The sequence below is a fragment of the Lissotriton vulgaris genome, chromosome 9 (assembly GCF_964263255.1).
Source record: "Lissotriton vulgaris chromosome 9, aLisVul1.2, whole genome shotgun sequence".
Classification (NCBI taxonomy): domain Eukaryota; kingdom Metazoa; phylum Chordata; class Amphibia; order Caudata; family Salamandridae; genus Lissotriton; species Lissotriton vulgaris.
In genome coordinates, this window is record NC_141697.1 from 555,963,013 (window position 1) to 555,986,769 (window position 23,757).

Genomic DNA, 23,757 nt, shown 5'->3' on the forward strand with positions numbered 1-23,757 from the left:
AACCAAGCAGCTAAAAGCCAGTTTGTTCACCGTGAACTGGAAGAAAGTACAAGCACTTTGGATGGTAAAGTACAAAGGGAAGAGAAGTAGCTGGAAAGTGGTGAGAGATTGAGAACCATTGTATCAGAAAAATGCATTACAGAGACAGTCCAGAAAGAACTAGAGTTAATTGAACAGACTGCTTGTGACAGTGAACAAATAAAAGTATGGAGAACAAAGAGACCAAGAGTGCTGAACCAAAGGTATTCAGTGCCTAAGTGCACCTACTTCGCTAGAAACAAACCTGATCTGAAAGCCCATAAAATTGAGAATTAGTATAGTGTTTTTGGAAATCACCCATGAAAAATGCTACCACAGCTAAAGATTGAATAATATTTGTGATTGAAGAACCCAATTGATATATGTCCAGATATTGTACTGTCATGTTTTGCAATTTAGGATTCCAGACAAATATATTAGGCTTCTATAGGTATCAAGTAGAAGAGTATAATTCCCTTTTAGGTACCCAGTTGAAAATGGCAGGTTTCTAATCCTAAAGTTAACTCGAACTAACAGATTTACAGTCAAGAGAACTGAAAGATTTGCTGATTTGCATAGTAGTGTCAATGAGTACATTTTGTATTCTTTTTCCTGTTTGATCTGACTTGAGAGAAACCATGCAGTAAACCACACCAAAAAGCGGTCAAATTTTAAAAGTAATTGTGGTATTTGCCATTGTCATGCTATTGATCGGCTTATTATTGGGTCTTAACTCACCTATTCAGTGTGCTTCAATTGAAACTAGATCTAACCAAGTCTATTTATATGAGCAAAATAGATTTAATATGAAAATATTACACAAAGATGGTTCTAAGGGAAAATTTTTAGATAGCATTTAATTTAGACTAGTACATGAGTATTCCAAAGATATAAATGCGAAAAATTGTCACATCTGTGTGTATCTTCCTGTGGTCACTGCAGCTGGTGCAACTTACTACTACCTGCCCCTCATGTATTTTTTAACCTGTAGTCAAAATATCATTCAATTATACACAAACTGGCGGTGAGGGTTGCAAGCAAAGTGCTCATAGCTGTCTGTTTTGGGATACTTATTCTCAAAGTTCTGATCACGCTCTACTTTATGTGGTCCCAACGCCACTGGGCCTCATTCAATAACTACAATCTATACAAAAGGAGCATGTGCTTCATCCAAATAATGATAGTGTTCCAAGCAGTGCGCTCATATATTGTCCATTCTCAGTGTATCCAATAAAGAAAATCCCAAGGGAGTCGTGTTTATTTAGGAAGCCAATTCCGAATTTATAATTCAATCCAATTTTTCAACACAAATGTACATTAACTAATTTATCCAGCCAACGCTTTTCCTCCTACGAAGACATCATCAGGGCTTCTAATACCATGATAATGATATGACTTTAAATTCCATGTTGTGCGTCCTTCTTCTAGTATCAATCTTTGTTTATTGCAAACGTCAATTACGTTCCACGATTCCTTCTAGTGCGTCTCCAACAATCTCCTTCTTTCGTACACCATGTACAAAAGGACCATAGCACTACAGGGCATAAAAGGATCGAAATAAAACATGTAACTCCAGCCTACAGTTCACTAACAGTAAGTGAAATTTAACCAGCTGGAGACATGTGACCATTGCACTGTATTCTGCAAATGGTTTAATTCAGTACCCACTAAAGAGACAACACTAGGAGGGCCACCCTAGACCAAACCCAATCTTCAGACCTTATTGCAATAATGAGGGGCTAGCTTATAAGGTGGAAGAGTCATTGCAACAAGAGACAACCGTGTTCTCTCACGTGACTGCAAGACAAAAGCAAATACTTTTCTTCATAAGAACTGAGGCCTCAGCACCAGAGTATGGTGGAACTTTAGCACCCTGAAAGATATTGGACCAAAGTGAAAGACTCTCAGGGAAATAAGACCACAGTTCATTGTAAATTGCTTTCTAATTGTCTAAATGTATCAGTATGTTTAGTGTTATCCTCTGAGATTATCCAGTACAATTTAGCATATACACTTCAATTTTGGATAGTGCCACATCATACAGGGTCAAGCTCCCTCCCTTCCATTTTACTGTAGCCAACTGTATGCTGGTATTGCTGTATCACTTTCTTAGTTATTTTGTCAAGATGTGACTTTTTAGGTCTCGCCTAACAGCCAGCATGTGCTGTTGCTGTGAGGGGTACTGTATACAGTAAAGAACTTAGAGTCTGCCCGTTACTTACCAATTGCCGACTTGATTGGAATTCTTTTGAGCTGCCTCCTAATTGGCCATCATATGCCGCACGTCACTTCCTTTTCTTTCTCTGGAGCATGGACCAAGTACTAATCGATTGTATTTGATCAATTTGATTAGTGTGCTTCGACTCTCCTTCGGCTACTCGTTCTGTGATTCAGGGTACTCTTTTTCCCATTTTTTCTAATCGTTTGGTTGCTTTTAACCTTCATTTTATTGGTTTGTTTGTTGATGCCTTATTTTGTTTTGGAATTTAGTGCTTCCTATTACAGCCCCAAATAAAGGGCATGGATTAATAAAGTAGTCTGTAACTTTGTTTTACAGTTTGGAGGTTCCTTTTACAGCCCCAACCAAAAGGCACAGAATATTTCAGCAGTCTGCATGACTGTATTTGCTAGTAGACTGCTCCTCTTCTCTGCGCAGACATCGTATGTGTTTGTTTAAACCATACACTAGTCTGAATCTGGACTCCCCTTGTCTTTTCAGACAAGCAGTCCAGCCCCATGCTTCAAGCCAGGCTGCCACTAAGCAACATAACCGTTTTGGACACATATGTGCCTTTCCAACACAAAGTGTGTGGCTTTTTAAAGTGCTTTAATTTTGTGCAGCGCTGCAGTTAATACATTTCTCCTTAAAACTTGTATCCTCAGTCTTATATGTATTCCACATCTTCTCTGCGGATACATTGTATGTGTCTGTTTAAAGCACTGCAGTGTATTTCAGTGCAACACTACTCCCTTTCTCCTTAAAACCTGTGCTAAGTCCTTATTCTCATATGTATTCTACCGAAAACGCTTTCATGCACCCTGTATTCATATGCACTTGAGTGAAAGTGATGTAGCCTAACGGCCACAGCTATTCACCACTCTACGCCAAAATACTGTACTCCACACCAATATATCCCACTCCACTCCAATATACTCAAATCTATCCCGCTCCACTCTATTCAACTCCACTTTCACTCCAATCTACCCACCCCACTCTAATCTTCCCCACTCCATTAAAATCTACCCCAATCCCCCCCGAACTAATCTACCCTACTCTTCCCTCCACTCCACTCTACCCATTGTACCTCACTCCAATCTAGTCAAGTCAAGTCAAGTCAAAAGATTTGTATAGCGCGCTACATACCCAGAGGGTCTCAAGGCGCTTGAAGAAGGGTAGGGAGTTACTTGTCGAATATCCACGTTTTGAGTTGCTTTCTGAATGCTAGGTGGTTCTGAGTAAGGCGAAGGTGAGTGGGAAGTGAGTTCCAAGTTTTAGCTGCTAGATAGGAGAAGGATCTACCTCCCATGGTGGTTTTGTTGATGCGAGGTACAGTGGCAAGGGCTCGGTTGGAGGATCGTAGCTGGCGGGAGGGGGTGTAGAAGGATAGTCGTGTGTTGAGGCATTCGGGTCCGATTTCGTAGAGTGCTTTGTGTGCGTGGGTTAGGAGCCGGAAAGTGATCCTCTTATTGAAGGGGAGCCAGTGGAGGTTTTTCAGGTGATCAGAGATGTGTTCTTTACGCAGGATGTCTAATATGAGCCTGGCTGAGGCGTTCTGGATGCGTTGTAGTTATTTCTGGAGTTTTGCGGTGGTGCCGGCGTAGAGGGTGTTTCCGTAGTCCAGACAGCTCGTGACCAGAGCGTGGGTGACTGTTTTTCTAGTTTCGGTAGGGATGCAGCGAAATGTTTTTTTGAGCATGCGAAGAATGTTGAAGCAGGATGAAGAAACGGCGGAGAGTGAGGAATCCAGGATGACGCCCAGGTTCCGTGCGTGGTCCGTCGGGATGGGTGCTTTTCCAAGGGCCTCTGGCCACCAAGAGTCGTCCCAGGCGGAGGGGGAGGTACCTAAGATGAGGACTTCTGTTTTGTCTGAGTTCAGTTTCATACGGCTGTGCTTCATCCATTCGGTTACTTCTTTCATTCCTTCGTGTAGGTTGGTTTTGGCCGTGTTAGGGTCTCTGGTGAGTGATAGGATCAGTTGAGTGTCGTCGGCGTAGGAGATGATGTTGAGGTTATGTTGGCGCGCGATGGCCGCGAGGGGGCTCATGTAAACGTTGAAGAGTGTGGGACTGAGTGAGGACCCTTGAGGTACGCCGCAGATGACTTCAGTGGCCTCTGACTTGAATGGTGGAAGGCGGACTCTCTGGGTTCTTCCGGAGAGGAACGAGGTGATCCATTCCAGTGCTTTTCCTTGGATTCCGATGTTTTTGAGGCGCTGTAGAAGGGTGCTATGGCAGACTGTGTCGAAGGCTGCGGAGAGGTCGAGGAGGATGAGGGCGACTGTGTCTCCATTGTCCAGTAGAGTTCGAATGTCGTCTGTTGCTGCGATGAGGGCGGTTTCGGTGCTGTGCTTGGCTCGGAAGCCGGACTGTGAGGGGTCGAGGGATTTGTTGGTTTCGAGGAATGCGGCGAGCTGGTTGTTGACAGCTTTCTCGATGACTTTGGCCGGGAATGGAAGGAGTGAGATAGGGCGATAGTTTTTGAGTTCGGTGGGGTCAGCTGTGGGTTTCTTCAGGAGGGCGCTGAGTTCGGCATGTTTCCAGCTTTCCGGGAAGGTTGCGGAGTTGAGGGAGCAGTTGATGACGTCTCGGAGGTGCGGTGCAATAATGGAGTCTGCTTTGTTAAAGATGTGGTGAGGGCAAGGGTCAGTGGGGGATCCTGAGTGGATAGAGTTCATCAGACGGACGGTGTCCTCAGTGGAGATTGGCTTCCAGTCATTGAGGATGATCAGGGGGGGTGGGGGTCCTGCAGGGGATTGGGTGGGTTGGTCTCCGGGTTGGTTGTCGAAGCTGTTGTGGATGTCTGCAATTTTGTTGTGGAAGAATGAGGCTAGGGAGTCGCAGAGGGCTTGAGAGGGGGTGATGTCGTTGGAGTTGGCTGAGGGGTTGGTAAATTCCTTGACGATGTTGAATAATTCCTTGCTGTTATGGGCGTTGTTATCTAGACGGTCCTTGAAGGCTGCTTTCTTGGCATTTCGGATTAGTTGGTGGTGTATGCGGGTGGCGTTTTTGAAGGCGTCCTTGGTGCTGGTGGTTGGGTCTTTTTTCCAGGCCTTCTCCAGGGAGCGACAGAGTTTCTTCGATTTCTTAAGGTCATCGTTGAACCAGGAGGCCTTTTTGCTGCCTAGTTTGATTTGTCGTTTTTGCAGTGGTGCTAGGATGTCGGCGCTGTTGGATAACCATTGGGTGAGGTTGGTGGCTGCTTGGTCTGGGTTTGAGGAATGGGCGGGGGGCTTTTGAAGAAGCGATGAGGAGATCTGGTCGATGGTGATTTTGTTCCAGTTTCTTTGCAGGGTGGGTTGGGGGTGGTTGTTGGGTTTGGGCTTGTTGAAGGTAAAGTGAACGCAGCTGTGGTCAGTCCAAAGGAGAGCTGTGGTGTGGCTGAAGGAAACATGCTTGCTGGAGGTGAAGATAGGGTCGAGTGTGTGACCTGCGATGTGGGTGGGAGTAGTGACAAGTTGTTTAAGTCCGAGGTTTGCGAGGTTGTCCAAAAGGGTGGTGGTGTTGCGGTTGTTGTTCTTTTCAAGGTGAAAGTTGAGGTCTCCCAAAAGGATGTAGTCCTCGGAGGGGAGCGCGTGTGGAGTGATGAAGTCCGTGATGTCTTCACTAAATTGTGCGCGGGGTCCTGGTGGCCTGTAAAGGAGGGTGCCTCTAAGTGTGGTCTTGGGGTCGATGTGGATCTGGAAGTGAAGGTGTTCAGAGTTGGCGAGATTGACGTCTGAGCTGGTTGAGATGCGGATGGATTTCTTATGGACGATAGCGATGCCTCCTCCTGTGTGGCCGGTACGGTCCTTGCGAATGATCTTATAGCCTTCCGGGATGGCGATGGTGATGTCTGGGGCTGAAGAGGCATTCATCCATGTTTCTGTAAGGAAGGCGACGTCCGGAGAGATGGTGTCGAGTAGATTCCAGAGGTCAATGGCGTGTCTGTGGACCGAGCGGGTGTTGAGCAGGAAGCATTGTAGGTGGTTGGGATCGGATATCTGTTGTGAGTTCGTAGATGAGGAGTTGTTCTTGGTGCCGTCGAACTTGCAGGAGTAGCAGGAAAAGGGTCCATGGGTGTGTCCAGGAGCAGCTTGGACGCAGTTGAGGGAGCGGCCGGGGTTGAGGGCTAGGAGGGTGGTGGCATCGTAAGTAATGCGGGAGGGGTGGACTTTACGAGGACCAGGGGCTCTGGCGCTGGGCGCGGTCCAGGCGCGGACGGGCGTAGACGGGCTTACCTTTGGCGCACCTTCGGCGCGGATTGGGCGCGGTCGCTGCGCGTAGACGCTGCACGCAGATATTCCTGTCATAAATGGTGGTGAGGGGGGGAGGGGCAAGGGCGGGTCAGCTGGGAAGGCGGGAGCGGGGTGGAGACTAGGGCAGGGCGATCAACAACAACACAACAACAAAATGGCCGGCGGCCTCACGGGATTGATCAGCTGGACTGTGCCTGCTGAAATCGACTGCGTCCTCTGTGACACACAGCGCAGCAAAGCGGCAAATGAAATGCGATGTCAGGCAGGCAGCAGCGGCCGGGGCAAGCAGCAGAGCGGCGCTGAACAGACCAAGCGAATCCAAAGCAGCAATCACAAATGCGCACAGATATCAACAATAGCGCGATGCAGACAAGTCAGGCACTGTCAAGCAGCAATGCACAATTGGCCAAAGCAAGCAGCGGAGCTGCGAAGCGACACTCAGCTGAGAGGCAAGGCGGGTCAGGGAGCAGCGTGGGGAGCGTCCGTGTCCGCAGGGAGCAGAACGGTCACAGCGCGTTAGGGTCAGAGTGCGGAGGAAGAGCTTCGTGGGAGGGCGGGTCAGCTGGGAAGGCGGGAGCGGGGTGGAGACTAGGGCAGGGCGATCAACAACAACACAACAATAAAATGGCCGGCGGCCTCACGGGATCGATCAGCTGGACTGTGCCTGCTGAAATCGACTGCGTCCTCTGTGACACACAGCGCAGCAAAGCGGCAAATGAAATGCGATGTCAGGCAGGCAGCAGCGGCCGGGGCAAGCAGCAGAGCGGCGCTGAACAGACCAAGCGAATCCAAAGCAGCAATCACAAATGCGCACAGATATCAACAATAGCGCGATGCAGACAAGTCAGGCACTGTCAAGCAGCAATGCACAATTGGCCAAAGCAAGCAGCGGAGCTGCGAAGCGACACTCAGCTGAGAGGCAAGGCGGGTCAGGGAGCAGCGTGGGGAGCGTCCGTGTCCGCAGGGAGCAGAACGGTCACAGCGCGTTAGGGTCAGAGTGCGGAGGAAGAGCTTCGTGGGAGGGCGGGTCAGCTGGGAAGGCGGGAGCGGGGTGGAGACTAGGGCAGGGCGATCAACAACAACACAACAACAAAATGGCCGGCGGCCTCACGGGATCGATCAGCTGGGCTGTGCCTGCTGAAATCGACTGCGTCCTCTGTGACACACAGCGCAGCAAAGCGGCAAATGAAATGCGATGTCAGGCAGGCAGCAGCGGCCGGGGCAAGCAGCAGAGCGGCGCTGAACAGACCAAGCGAATCCAAAGCAGCAATCACAAATGCGCACAGATATCAACAATAGCGCGATGCAGACAAGTCAGGCACTGTCAAGCAGCAATGCACAATTGGCCAAAGCAAGCAGCGGAGCTGCGAAGCGACACTCAGCTGAGAGGCAAGGCGGGTCAGGGAGCAGCGTGGGGAGCGTCCGTGTCCGCAGGGAGCAATCTACACTATTCCAGTCCACCCCAATCTACCCCACTCCATTCTAATCCAATCTACCCACTCTATTCTAACCCAATCTACCCAACTCCAATCCACCCCAACCTACCCCGCTACACTCCATTCTACCCCATTCCTATCCACTCTACTTAACTCTACTCTACTCTACCCAATCTACCCTACTCCACTCCATTTCAATCTACCATTTCCTACTCTAACCAACTCCACTTCTCTCCAATCTACCCCACCCCACCCCACTCCCATCTACCCCACTCCACTCTGATCTGCCCCACCACAATCTACCTCACTCCACTCTTCCCCGATTTACCCCACACCAATCCAATCTAGCCCACTCCACTCCCCTCCAATCTACCCAAACCCTCCCCAATCTACCCTACTCCAATCTACCCCACTCCAATCCAATGTACCACAATCTACCTCACTCCACTCTACCCACATCGCTCCAATATGCCACACTCCACTTCACTACAATCTAACCCAATCTATCCGAATCCACCCACTCAATCTACCTCACCCGACTCTATGCAACTCCAATCTACCCCACCCGACTCTATGCAACTCCAATCTACCCCACCACATTCTACCCCACTTCAATCTACCCTACTTCACTATACTCCGATCTACTGCACTACACTCCAGCCTACCCCACACCACTTCAGTCTGCCCCACTCCAATCTACTCCACCACAGTCTATCCCAATCATCCCCACTGCAATCTAGCCAACTCCACTACTAGTATCAACCCCACTCCAATCTACCCCACTGATCTCAATCTACCCCATTCCACTTAAATCTACCCCACTCCTGTCTAAACGTCACTCCACTCCAGTCTGCCCCAATCCATTCCATTCCAATCTACCCACCTCCATTTCAATCTACCTTACTCCACTCAACTCTACCCAATTTACTCTACTCCACACCAGTATATCCCACTCTACTCAGCTCTACCCCTCTCCACTTCAATCTGCCCCAATCACCCAATCTTCTTCACCCTGACTTTACCCCACTCCAGTCTACCCCACTCTACTGCACTCCAATCTACCCACTCCATTCTACTTCAATCTGCCCTACTCCAATCTAGCACACTTCAACTACCCTACTCCACTCCAATCTACCCCACTCCATCCCAATCCACCCCACTCAATCTACCCCACTCCACTCCAGTCTACCCTGCTCCCCTCCACCCTCCCTATTCTACTCCACTTCACTCACTCCACTCCAGTACACCAGCTTCTACACACGCACACCCTTACATTCCAATTCATCCCAATCTTCTCCACTCCACTGCTCCTCATTGCACTCACATTTACCCCAATCCACTCCAATGTACCCAACTCTGCTCCACTCAACCCCACTCAAATCTGCTCGACTCCACTGCAATCTATCCCACTCCAATCTATCCCAATCTACCCTACTCCACTTCATTGTACCCTACTTCACTCCAACCTTTCCCCACTCCACTCCAATCTACCCCAATCTACCACACTCCAATCTACACTGCTCCTCTCAAAACTCCACTCTTCCCCACTCCATTCCACTTCAATCTACCCAACTCCACTCCAATCTACCACAGTCTGCCCTTCTCCACACAACCCCAATCTACCCCACTCCACTCTACTCAATCTACCCCACTCCACTTCATTTCAATCTAACACACCCCACTCTATCCCACTCCACTCCAATCTACCCCGCTCCACTCCACTCTACCCCAACCTACTCCCCCACTCAATCTACCCCAATCTATCTCAATCCATCCCACTCCCATCTACCCCACACCACTCCAGTCTCCCAACTCTGCCCCACACCACTCCAGCATACCCCACTTCACTCCAATCTACCCCGCCTCACTCTACGCCACTCCAATCTACCCCACCCCACTCTACCCCACCCATCTACCTCACTCCAATCTACCCTACTCCACTCTACCCTAATCTACCCCACTCTACTCCAGTCTACCCTACTCCAATCTACCCACCTCCTCTCTAAACTCTCCTTCACTCCAATCTACTCCACTCCATTCCAGTCCAATCTACCCAACTCTATTCCAATCTACCCAGTCTATGCCACTCCATTCAACTTTACCACAATCTACCCAACATCCTCACCAATAAACTCTACTTCACTCCACTCGATCCCACACCACTTCAATCTACCCCACCCCACTCCAACCCAGTCTTCCCCAATCTACCCCACTCCACTCCAAACAACCCCATACCATCTCAATCTACCCCAATCCACCCCACTTAGTCTTTTTAACCCTAGTCTACCTATCCCACTCCAATCTACCCCACTCCAATCTACCCTACTCCAATCTTTCACAATCTACCACAGTTCAATCTACCCTACTCCACACACTCCATCCCAATCCACCCCATTCTAATTTACCTCACTCCACTCTAATCCACCACTTTCTACCCCACTTCACTCCAATCTACTCCACTCCAATCTTTCCAATCTACCCCACTCTACTCCAATAACATAACATGTGCATTTGTAAAGCGCACGTTTCACCCAAGGGTATCAAGGAGCTCAATAACATATGTTTATTGTTACCTAACTCAATGGTACTCTTGTTATTGACTTTAGAAGGATGAAAGGCTGAATGGACTCACTGGGATTTTAACCTATTACCACGAGGTCAAACACAGGCCCCTACAGTGGACACATTCGTCCACTAAGCTGCCAGACCGGGCCCCAATGCCCACCCTAATTTTCCTCGCTCCACTCAAATCTACCTGACTTTTCTCCAAAGTATCCCACTCCAATCTACCTCACTGCACTCCACTCCAATTTACCCTTCTCCACTCCAAAGTACCTCACTCACTCCAATCTACCCCACTCCAATCTACCCCATGGCAATCTACCCCAATCTACCATACTCCAATCTACCCCACTCCACTCTTCCCCACTCCATTCCACTCCAATCTACCAAACTCCACTCCAGTCAACCCTACTCCACTCAAATCTATTCCACTCCAATCTACTCTACTTCCCCCATTCTACTACACTTGACTCCACTCCGATCAACCCCACCACATTCCAATTTACCTATTCCACTCCACCCCACTAAACTCCTCCCCAATCTACCCTACTGCAATATACCCTACTCCAATCTACCCCACTCCACTCGACTCCAATCTCCACTCCACTTCAATCTACCCACTTCACTCCAATCTGCCCCACTACAATTTACCCTAATTTACCCCACTCCACTCTACCAAAATATAGCCCAATCTACCCCACTCCCATCTACCCCACTCCAATCTACCCCACCTCAATTTACCCCAATCTACCCCAGTCTACACCACTCCGATGTACCCACTCCGCTACAATCTACCCCACTCTATCCTCTCTAACCCATCCCATTATACCCCACTCCAATCTACCCTAGTCTACCCCATTCAAAACATCCGCGTTGTAACCTACTGCGTGGTAATGTATGTTGTAGTAACATCATACATTCTTCTACCCAATCTACTCCACTCCACTCTACTCCAATCTATCCCACTCTACTCTATCCGAATCTAGACCACTCTAATCTACCTCAATGTACCTGACTCTACCCCAATCTACCCCACTCTAGTCTACCTCAATATGCCCCACTCCACTCTACCCTAATCTACCTCACTCCGGTCACCCCAATCTATCACACTCTACTGCACCCCACTCCACCTCACTCCATTCTACCCTCATCTACCCCACTTCTATCTACCTCAATCTACTCCACTCCACCCCACTCCATGCCACTAACTTGTAGTCATGCTGAACAGCAGTCACACTGATATACATTATGTCAAGAATACATTGCCAAAGTCAATATCTCTCACATAGGCGAGACCTATTGGCTTTGCCAATGCTTTCTTCAAGTAGTGATCTTAAAGTTGAGCTAGATGGATGAAGATCGGTGTGTAATTTAGTAACACCGGGGTGTTTAGGGGCTGGAGGAGATTTATTGTGACGCGTTTTGTATTTAAATCACTTTTCATACCTTATTTGAAAGATGAATTCACGTGACTATATTCTTGTAAAAGGTAATTAATCTAGAATGTTTTACGATGCATTTTTGGAAAGATCTTACTTCATTACCACAGAAAGTTCTCTGATCACTTTTATCATATCATTCGATAAGACAATTCTGCGTAAGTAGAGATTTTGTTTACCCCGCTGATATTACTTTAACTTTAAAACACGGGTGATAGTTTTCGGTAAAATAAATAAAACCCATCTGCTTTGATACCTGGGTTATATGTTTATTGCCTACCCTCCATGAAGCGACATGGACACAGAAAAGGCTCCAGCAACATAGCAGGGGTTGGCACTTGGGGACCCGGGAGGCATTTTAAACCCTTTATTTACACTGCCTGCCAGGAAAGCTCTGGGAACACCGGTTCCTTGTAGATGTGTATCTGGTTTGCGGATTGTTTGCTTTGTCTGTTTTCTGCTCCTCTAGCCCTCGGCGTGTTTTTTGTCTTAGCTAAGTACACAGGTGCACTAGCACACGGCTGCACTGGCAGTAGGTTTCTCTACGCAGGCCTGCACTGATTTCTCTTTTTTTCCCCCTTTTCTCCTTTCCCAGGTGGAGGCCCTTCTCTGATTACACATGGAGAACATCCGGGTCACCTTATGACGACGAGGATGCTGGCTTGGGAAGGGAATAGTGTGGGGTGATGGGTGCCGTCCACACCACCCCCTCCTTTGGCAGGACAGCAGTGGGTTTCAGCAACAGAAGTGCGAAACACAAGAGGATCTGAGGCAAAAATCTCCTGCGCGAGATACACGCTGAAGTCCGGAACACTGTGCTGCGATATTCAAGTGTGATCTTCGGCTCTTTTTAAGTTGTGCCCTGATGAATGTTGCCGTACTACGAAAAACTGCAAAACAATTGTAAATGAAGTGGAAAACCCGTAATCAAACCGTGTGATGTGGTAAACACTGAGTCTTCTTTAGGAATCCCAGCACCAGTTGTCGCCAGTTACCAGTCTGGGTACATTACAATCCGCTTTTGGAACAGCACTTGCCTCAATGGACAGCGGTATCCATCCCTGGAGGGGCTGCACGGGTCTTAGGTGCTCTGGTGTTGGCTGCTAACTCAGCCTATGTATATGCAGTGTACATTTGCTATTTCCTAGATGTGTATGAAGTGTTTGCACAGTTATGGGTGTGGGGTTGTCCTCCAAGGCGTTTGCCACGTACCTGCCTCCAGAGAAGCAGGTGGAGCCATTACGTTTTTCTTTTCGACATCTTTTATTTATGCAAAAAAAATATTCTTTTGAAACCCGTTCCCAAATCGCCCTAGGGATTTTGATGTTTGCATTACGTAATTGTTCAGAAAGTCTAGAGGCATTGCCAGTTTTCTGAAAAGCCAAGCCTGGGAAGTTAATTTGGGAAACCGGTTCAGACAAAAATGTCAGAAATCATAGTTTAATGAGGATGATTTCAAGAAATATGTAAAGGGAAATGGTCTCAGCGTCATGTAAATGAGACATGTATAACAGCACTTTTTAAAGGGGTCACATTTATTTCTATTCTATCATCGAAGGGAAGGGAAGGAGTGGCGGGGGGGGGGGGGGGCTTTAATACCGAAGGTCGAATCTCATTCGAAAGTAACGTGGGCATTTCCTCTAAGATGAGATCACTTTCTCTCTCAACAGTTTGTCACAGGCTCGCACCCAGAAAATTAGGTAATGGTGTTGCTACAGTACTGGGTCTTGGTAGAGATAAGGCTAGTAATCCTTCAAAACGAAATGGTAAGGCCATTTTCTTCGGAGGATCATATACAATCACGATATCTGAATAAGACCTTAGCTTTGCAGGGTTGGGAGACGCACTGCCATGGCAGCTGCACTACTGTAGAGATAAAAAAATATTTATAATTTTCCACAGCCAGTGAATAATACCTCACCCAAGTCTCCTTAGTTGTGTCGTCCTCAGGATCCGTCATGGCACTCTGATTATGTAACACCAAGAAGAGCAAAGCCCCAGATGATTGGTCTTCCCTTTCACGAGAAAGGCCAAGAGGGTCGAATATTCCTGTGACTTGTGTGCTTATGAAACCAACATAGACGCCCAAAAGGCTACAAACTGGCCTTTCTAAAGGATCAAGAGGTGACTGTCTGCAGGCAAACATCACCATACACCCACAGGCTTTACCCAGATTCTTACAGGTTGGATTCGTGGCAGGGAGCATCAGTGGGGTGCTCGATTCGTAGCAGTGGAGATTAAGCCTGTGAAATGTCCTGAGTCCTATCATGCAGCGGGACGTCCAGGAAATTTGATTCATATACAAGGGATTGAGGCTGCAGAATATCCAGGCATCCCATTTCTGACTGATAATTTGTAAGCCCACCGGTTCTAGCCAGTATGGTGTAGGCGCTTGGTATTCAGTGTAGATGAGACTGAATTGTAATTTCCAGAGGTCTCAATTCTTTTAAGAGAGACGGAGGCTATGGTTGTTCTGGGGGTTTAGTGCCTAAGGATGAGATTAAGGCGGTGAGGTGTTAAGGGGCAGGTGCAGATGAGGTAATGGAATGACCAAAAGCCTCTCGTCGTGCAAATGGTGAAAAGTAGTCTGTATGATTTAAAAATGGCTGAAATCTAAGCTGGAACAAGATATTGGAAGGCCATGGGACATTTTGGCTCGTGAGGGCACACTATACAAAACAATTGGCCTCTGTTCATTGTTTTATACCCTACAATAACATGAAAAATAATTAGGTCCGCCTTTGCTCTCCAATCCTCCCTTGGAAGCTCGTTCAGATATCCTCTGCTTCAAATTCAGGGGTGATTTTGCAAAGGACTTTGCTCAGTGCACATCTGGACGTTGCTTTCACGCCTCTACCACTGCAACCTGAAACCACTGAAAATACTGTACAATTAAATAGGCACTCAGTAGAAGTGACTTTGGGGAGATGGTTATTAAACACCAGCAAGAAGAGTAAATCTTGTTTAAACCATGAGTGGTCTCCTTCCTTTAATAAATGAGAATTGTTTCCTCTGCAGTATGTACAGTCACGGTTTGCCTCCTTCTTAGACAGGGAGATGGGGCATCATTACGCACAGTGTTTCATTAAAATTGTTTAAACTTGATTTATCTGTAGTGAGATTGGAATGACAGCCTTCAGCCCCAGTGCACAATGTGAACGTTCTGAAAATTCTGGACTGAAATACATTACAGTCAATAACCATCTTTTTATTCTCAGAGCGAAAAAGTAATGTTCAACACATTTTACGAACATTTGGAAGAACACAGCAGTTTGAGCTTGCTCTCCAATTGTACGGAACCTGTCGGTGCAAATGAGCATTTGTTAAGAGATCTGGTCAGAACTGGGACGTCATATGGCATTTCTAAATAGCCGTTTGCACCAGAAAGGTAATTTGGGGTTCGGTCAGGAGCCCATGAAATGTTGTTGACCCTACACGAGCCCTGTGGTTTTTTTTTCGAGAGGCGAAAAGCTGTAATAGTTTCACAATTTCCCCAAGAACTCTCACAGCCACAGACAATTATATCTTACTAAAACAGAGCCAATATGCTCAAACTTGTACACTAACCAGAAACTAAGATGAATAAAACACATAAATAGAAAACATTTATCTATCCCTCCGCTATCTCAGCTTGCAAGTATCAAATCATCTCAGAGTTGAGTGGTTGTGCAAATCTTGTTTTCACTTTAGTAAATGCTTCATAACAGTCATATGAGCAATTAAAGTGGGTACTTTTCTTAAGAAAGTATCTTAAAGGTACTGCGTTGCTGGCAAAACCGTCTCACAAATATGGAATAATAATTGGCATGGTCCAGGCAGGATTTGAGATGGTCCTTGTCAGCCTGGGGAAGTGAATTTCCTGACTATCTCTCAGACTAAATGTAGGTCTTATTCCATTCCTGGATAGGGTATGCCATAGGTAGATGACCAAACATACCTGTTTTGGAACTAGCTTCTTTTCAATGTAAGACCGCCCTCCTTCGTCATGTTTGCATCTTACACACCACACATTTGCACTATTCCGTACCACACACCTACACGTGAATGCATTTTGGAAGCATAGGATTTTAGGACGGACTCCCAATCTTGTTTGCATGACACATTAGAACACACCTCTGCCCATCAAGCACAAATGGCATCCTCCAAGCCCAGGATGCCCGTAATGGAATGATAAACAAAGTAAGGAGTCAGGAAACAGGAGTCAGAAAAGAATCACTAAAACAATAGCATCACCAATTACATTTAACATTTCTGCGATGTTGGCCAGACGTTGGTGTATACAAGATTGAAGGTTCCTCAGGTCCACACCTATATGCAATCCTTTCTCGAGAACTTTTGATGCTAGGACAATTGGAGCTAGCTACTCGAAATGCTCAGTGCTTTCAATTACACATTGATCTAGGAGTTTTCTTAAAATTCACTAGGAGTTCTGTTGACAAATGGGGAATTAGGCGTATTTTATGGGCAATCGGAGTGGCATACTCTTTTAACTATATGTGGTGTTTAGAATAAATGAGTTACCTTAGCTTTGAAGTGCACCAACTCCACGCACCCAGTTAATCTACACAGAGGTGCTCATGAAAACCGCCACAATACATTTGGGTCGAGTTTGCGCTATATAAAACTATAAAGAGAATGTTGCCTTACACCTAGAGCCATCTCCCTTGAAACTGGGGAAACGGGTTCGAGTCTCGGCAGGGATACTCAACATCCCGTGATTCTGGGCAAATCACTTAATAGGCCTGTGCCTCACAAAAAATTAATGTGTCCTTCTGTAACGCAACTGGTGCTCATGTACAGTGCTCAGATAACTTCGGGTCAAGTTTGCATTATATAAAACAAAAAAAATGTCACTCTCGTTTAAGTGATCGTCCTAACACACTAATGGGGTCAGATTTGTTAGGGTCAACTCTGATGTCCTTCTCCATTTGATGTCTCCATCCCAGGAGATTCAAACCCTTTTTCATGTCTCCTACTCCTCTAGCATAAATCCACCCTTGAACAAAATTTGCATTGTAACCAACCCTTCTAATGGAATGGAGTTTTCAATATATCCTGCAGGTTTGATATCATGTTGTTCAACAATATAATTCCGTTCTTAGAATGTTCATATACAAATCTTGCTACTCAACAGGGCGTGGTGAGTGCAAAAATTAGTCATCACACAACATATCGGTCATCACACTTACAGGCTGCCCATGCAACTGTATTTTACAAGTGGATGAGGCTACAGCCTTGTCCTGGGACCGCCTTTTATTAATTATTTCTTCCAGAGATACAACCACAAGCATTTTCTTTGAGTTCATCTCTTTACACGTTCAGTGAAAAAGTCCTATTTTAATACACTTCCTACGCAACACTAATCTTCCATTGCACGCTGGGCAAATAGCAAGGTGCTCAGGGTTACTACAGTGATAACAGTTCATTCATGCTAAGTCAGTTGACATTTTCTGTTTTTTTTAAAAACCTTCTGGAACTTGTACCTTCCCCTCAACCTTTGCCTCATCTTTAACAACTGTTGTTCTCTGGGTATTTTAATGTATCTAATACAAACCTTGGTGTGTTCAATTCCTCCTGGTATAGCTATGGCTTCCTTTAGATGTGGATTTTCCGTTAACATCTGACAAGTAGGTCTCTGATAAGAGAATCACAGAGTTCTCATTAACGACAAGTATTAGATACTTTTCTCCAAAGAGCTACACATCTCAAACTTTAGCATATTTTGCTTGCACATTATTTGTAAAGTTACCTTTCTAGAACTATATTAACCTTTCCCTCAAAATGTCCCTGAAAGGAACCTGGAAAACATCTACTGCTTCCCCTCCACCATCCTGTTGTATTGCTTCAGGAAAAAGTAATTGGTTCAGGTATAATTTCCTTACACCTGAAAATTCTCCTCCCCACCTTCAAATGAAATCAGGGCTGGTTTTAGCGCTGGTGGCGCCTGGTGTGACAATGTTTGCTGGCGCCCCTAGTGACCACTTCCACCACAGATTCCCTCACTACCACCCTTTAACAATGGCCCTCAACTCTCCTTAACCACTCTCTCTCAGATGCATTCAATTAGTTTTATAGCGCTACTCATAGCAGTGTAGGGTGTCAGAGCACTTTAAATCACACACACACATTACACAGAGATAATTAATCATAAGTGCGTAAATCAGTGTATAGGAAATGTTACGCAAGACAGATGACTACAAGTTGTAGGAGTCACATCGCCCATAATGGTAGGCAGTATAGTTTAAGAATGCTTGGTCTGTGGAAAGCATAAACTCAGATTTTGAAACGTAACAACATTGCGGGGGGGTTTTATTTAGTAACAATAATAGATTTCGGCTCAAAGGAACCCTTTTTGCAACATTATGATAATGAAAGACTGGGCAATAAATCATAACGCTCAAATCTAAACCTTGTATTTTGCATACAGCTCTTTGATGACAGTTATTAGCTCACTGTTCTATATTCGAATTTTTACATATAAACTGCAAGTAACAAGAAGGATTTCTATGGCAAAAGCAGTAACCCACTGACCTATTTACATTTAATGCACTATGTGATCTGAAAGGTACATGTTTTTTGCAGTGGGCATATTAACCCACTACACTACCTTATTTCCACTAAACAAAACTCCAATCTCTCTCCAGGAAGAACATTAATCACCGAAGTTATTTTGACATTTTTATTGTTGCCTAAAATTTGTTAGAGGCCAGGAAGGTGGCAGCAGGTGCTTTTAAAATTACATTATGCTTGCAAAAAAGGTGTCTCCACCAGAAGTCAGCGCCTAGTGCCATGGCACCAGTCACACGCCCTAGAGCCGGCCCTGAATGAAATGAAGTATTTGAAAAGTATAACTCCAAAGGGCTTATTGATAAGCCCCTTGCGCCACCGGTGAGTCACTTTTTACGATGCTCGGGGGTGCAGAGGTCTGCTCCATATTTGCCAGGCAGCACTAAGCCACTTTTTTTGGCTTGATGCTGCCTTGTAAATATGGTTCCCATTAACACAGTTTGCTGTGTTAAAGGGGCGTGCAATGGGTGATGCTGAGGGTATTCCCAGCAACAAACATGGCTTTTTGACACTGCCCCAGATTTTTGCAAAATGATAACTCTGAGACAGTGCCAAAACATACACCTTCCCTAGGGAGGCATAAGCGAGGCACAACAAGGAGAAATACCTTTATTTCTCCTTGTGTTTCCTTTTTCTATGTGTGCTGCATTGTGCAGCACACAGAAACAGGAAAAAGCCTCTTGCGATTGTTTTGGTCCAGGAAGGTTTCCCTTCCTGCACAAAAACAATCATCCCCACAGCGCAGGCACCCTTGCAACATGGTGCACAGATGCCTGTGTTGACGCACGGCAGCCAATTGTGCGCTGGCGCAGAGGAAAAGGACAGGAATACACCATATCTGATAGATAGGGTACATTCATGCCCTTTTCTTTCTCCATAAGGCAACGCCGCAGGCAAGCAACAGGGCTACTCTATGGCAAAAACTCATAAATGATGCCCCAAGTACCTATGGTAAGTTGGGTTCTCTTGCCTCAATGAGACAAGGTGGGTAGCTGGTACATTCCAGCATCAGCTATGCTGAGAACGGCAACACTAGACATAAAGAAATTAAATTGTATCTCAAAAAAGTATCAATGTATTGGACCACGAAGGAGAACAGGTGTGCAAAATGTACAATATTCTAAACTCCCATATACCATGAAAATGAGTCTAGTGAATTTTCCCACACTTATTTTCTGCATATGGTTTTCTTTAACGCACTAATTTATCACATAAGACGAATACAGGAGGGAAGAGACGTTCCAGAGTAGTATGAGAGACAGTGATAGCAGTCACAGAAGTTCTGGAGAAAAGATTCAATGAAAGGAGAGTTAAAGGGTGCATGTGGTGGAACCTGATCAAAAGCCAGCATCTTGAGATGATCCTGTCAGATGCGCACTGAAAAGATCTTGCACCCCCAATTATGAAGGAATAGTTTCTTATCCTTAATTCCAGTTCTCTCGAAGGGGGGACTCCATTGAAGTCATAAGCACTTTTTAACAATATATCTTCTTAAGTGTAGATGCTAGCCTGTCTTCAGGAAGGCCTGCAGAGTCACTTACAAAAGAAAACGATTGTGCAGCCTATAGGAGCAAACTACAATTGCCAAATTCTTCATCTTGTACTTAAAAAAGTACCAAGAGAATTATAAATATATAATTTCATGATGTTTTTGTAAAACAGCATAAATCAGCCCACTCCAACTCTGAAAGTAAAAAACTTGGGGGTCATTGTGGACAATAGATTGACCTTCAACGACCACATAAGTTCAGTAGTTTCTTCCTGCTTTCTGATCTTGCGAATTCTGAGGAAAATTAAACCATTTCTCTCTGAAACGGACTTCAGAACAGTAGTTACAGTCCTTGTTATGTCACGCCTGGACTACTGTAATAGCATTTATCTGAATGCCCAAAATCAACATCGTAACACCATCAGTGTTGCAGCAATTCCCCCTCTGTGCTACTTTTGATTTATTCCCATTGTTCATGACGAGCTCAGCTCAGGCTTCAGATAGCTCAGTATGCAACCGCCAGGCTTCTGAGAGGCATTCTGAAATTTGTTTCGGTAAAAAGAGAGTTAACTTGGCTACATTGGCTCCCGGTTAAGCAAAGGGTTCGTTTTAAGGCCTTGTGCGTAGCATTTAAGGCTCTCAAAGGTATTGGCCCTGACCATTTGAGGCAAAATTTAAAATGGTATTCCCCAACCAGGACCCTGCGGTCTAAAGGAGCAAAAAATGTCCAAATCCCCACTGTTAGGAAAACCAGCTGGGGAGGCAGGAGCTTTATCACCTGCGCGTCCAAAGCTTGGAACGAGCTTCTGTTCTTTCTGAGAAATGCCGTAGACCTTCTCTCCTTAAGAAAGGGTCTGAAAACCTGGCTTTTTACTCATTGAACCCCTCCGATTATCGCTTACGCAGAGCTCAGCACTAGGACACCCTAGGGTAATCGCACGCTTTTATAAATTTAATTAACATAACATAAATGTCTTTCACAAACCCTGTTTTGATAGAGTATAGAGATTAAGACAATCAGGACAGTGTAGCCTATAGGGATGCCATGTTTAATAAACACAAGTACATAAGGGCCACCTTTTTTAATTTTCGGACGTGAATACAAATAATAGTGACAGTAATGGTTCTGGTTTTTAAGACACCAAGAGCTTATAGAACAGGCACACCAGCCATCTCAGACTGGACGAAGACCAATGTGCCATGGACCCCAATGGGCTTCATCGTACAGCAATTTAGGACAACAAGTGTATTAGGGACCTCGTTGTTTGTGGCTTCGCATGTGTGATATCTTAGTGGGACATCATCTCATTTAGTTAGGTGCACTGAGTACACGCAGCTGCTAATATTCTAGGACACTTCAGTGGAAATTCCTCTACGAGATAACTGAAGTTACAAGCACTAAACTATTCCTTCTCTCCTAGAGTATCTCCAATGATAGTCATAAGCACTGAATACAGAAGCAACCCCATCTCTACTAAGAGCAGTGGAGAAGGCAGAGGAATGAGTAAGGTAGCCCTTTAAGCAAATAGATTTTCAAACGAAGCCTGTTCTACCCGAGCATCTTCTCTAGCATCAGAGTCTAGGCAATAGTGCTTGGTGAATGAGTGAACATATCTCCATGTGACTGCTTTGCAAATATCTGGTATAGGAATATTCCTCCTTAAAGCAGCAGTAGCCGCTTTACCCCTAGTGGAGTGCGCTTTATGTCTAGACGATAGTGTCTTGTTAGCTTTATGATAGCAAAGTAGGAAACAGGAAACTATCCATTGGGAAATGGATTTCTTGGAAGTGGCTAACCCTGTACGAACCGGACCATAGTTGGTAAACAATTGGTTGGATTTCACGTTCCTTATCAAAATAAAACTTCAAGACTCTCCTCACATCAAGAGAATGAAGTGTTCTTTCAACTAGAGTAGAGGGATTCTAATAGAATGTTGTTAATAAGATGGTTTAATTTACATGGAAATACAAAATACCCTTATGGAGGAATTTCGGGTGAGTCTTCATGACCACTTTGTTAGAGTAAAAGACTGTTCATGGTTCTTGAGAACATAATGCTTGGATCTCGCTAACTCTGTGAGCTGATGTGATTGCTACGAGGAAAGCGGGTTTTCATGAAAAATGTGGGATGCCTTGTGAATGGGCTTGAAAAGGTCCTACATGTGCCGTGAAAGGACTACATTGGGTTACCAGGGAGATGAAGGATGCCTAATGGGAGGAAAAACTTTCTTCAACCCTTCTAGAAAATAATTGATCACAGGCATTTTGAAAAAAGAGGTTTCTGAAGTGAATTTTTTGTAGGTTGTAAGGGCTGCCAAGTGAACCTTTGTAGAAGAGAATTCCAGGCCAGGTTTTTGCAATTGTAGTAAGTTGTAGGGTCCACGTTCTTAGAGGAACACCTCATGCAAAATCTCTATCACCTGAAGGCATATGCGGGACGTGTTGAAGGCCACTTAGCCTCCTTGAGGATGTCCATGCTGTCGTGTGGCAAAGTCAAATGTCTGGATTGCACTAGCTCAGGAGACATGCAGCCAAATTCAAGGAGAAGATATTGGGGTGAATCCTCTGGACTCCGAGTTTCGTGAGCATGTCTTGTCTGCATGGCAGCTTGAGTTGTGGACGCTTTGACTGGTGAAGAAGATCTGTGAATCATCATTGATGTGGCCACCCTAGGGCTATTAGAATGATTTTGGCTCTCGAGTGAGACAGCTCAATGAGGACTGACGGGATTAGGGGAATAGGCAGAAAGGCAAAAAGAAATTCACTGGACCTGTCGATCCATAGGGCATTCCTTAGTGTCCCTGGTTGGAAGTACCTCAAGGTGAAGCCTCTGCAGTTTTTGTTTTCTGCAGTGGTAAACAAGTCGATGGTTGGAGTGACCCATAGCTTGAAGATGTTTTGCATGATGTAGTCTTGTAAGATCCTTTTATATTTTTCTTGCAGAACTCTGCTAACAGCATCTGCCTGAGCATTTTGGAAACATGGAAAATGGTTGCCGTGATCGTCTGGTCCCTGCCTATGAGCCATTTCCAGATTTGGGGCCTCGTGTGACAAGGGCCTGGACATTTATCCTCCCTGCTTGTTGAGGTAGTACATGTTGGTTGTATTGTCCCTCTGAACAAGCAGGAGCTGGGTTTTGAACGATGGACGAAATGCCTCCAGCGCTAGATGGACTGCACGTAGTTCTAGGAGATTGATGTGATCGGTCATCTCCCACTGTGACCACTTCTCCTGAATTTGGAGGTGATCCATGTGGGCTCCCCATCCGAGTAGTGATACATCCATCACTGTTGTTTTATGAGGAACCCACTGATGAAATGGCATTCCTCAAAGCAAGTTGGCTGGAGGTCACCACCATTTTCAGGGACAGCTTTGCTTGAAGGGATAGTTTTATCTTCTCTTCCCGGAGAGGTTGCCTATGGAGACAGGCATTCGGTATGAAGAAGATGTAGGCTGCCATCAAGCTGAAAAGAGATGATACTGCTCTCACTGTGGCACGAGAGTTGTGAGAGAATGACACTTCTGAAGTATTGATAAGCGTCTTTTCTCGGGAGGACACACTCTTGCCTGTTTTGTGTTGATGGAAGCTCCCAGATAATGCAAGGTTTAAACCAGGGTAATTCTTGACTTGTTATGGTTGACAGGAAGCTCTAACCTTTGAATGAGAGTGCAAGTCCAGTTGTAATGAAGTTGGGCTTCCTGAGAAGATGACGCCTTGATTAGCCAGTAGTTAGACGTAGTTTTGGTACTTCATCTGCCATGCACTTTGAGAATGTTCTGGGTGCTGACTT

General features: G+C 45.6%; 1 protein-coding gene across 1 annotated transcript in view; it reads left to right on the forward strand.

Moving 5' to 3' along the window:
* Positions 1 to 14,930, forward strand: part of LOC147691773 (muscarinic acetylcholine receptor M1-like) — a 250,405-nt gene extending 235,475 nt beyond the window's left edge. Inside the window, exon 3 of the mRNA XM_086938065.1 lies at positions 12,506 to 14,930. The gene's annotated coding sequence lies outside the window, so the exon portion shown is untranslated. The remainder of the gene's footprint in view (positions 1 to 12,505) is intronic.
* Positions 14,931 to 23,757: the final 8,827 nt, after the last annotated feature.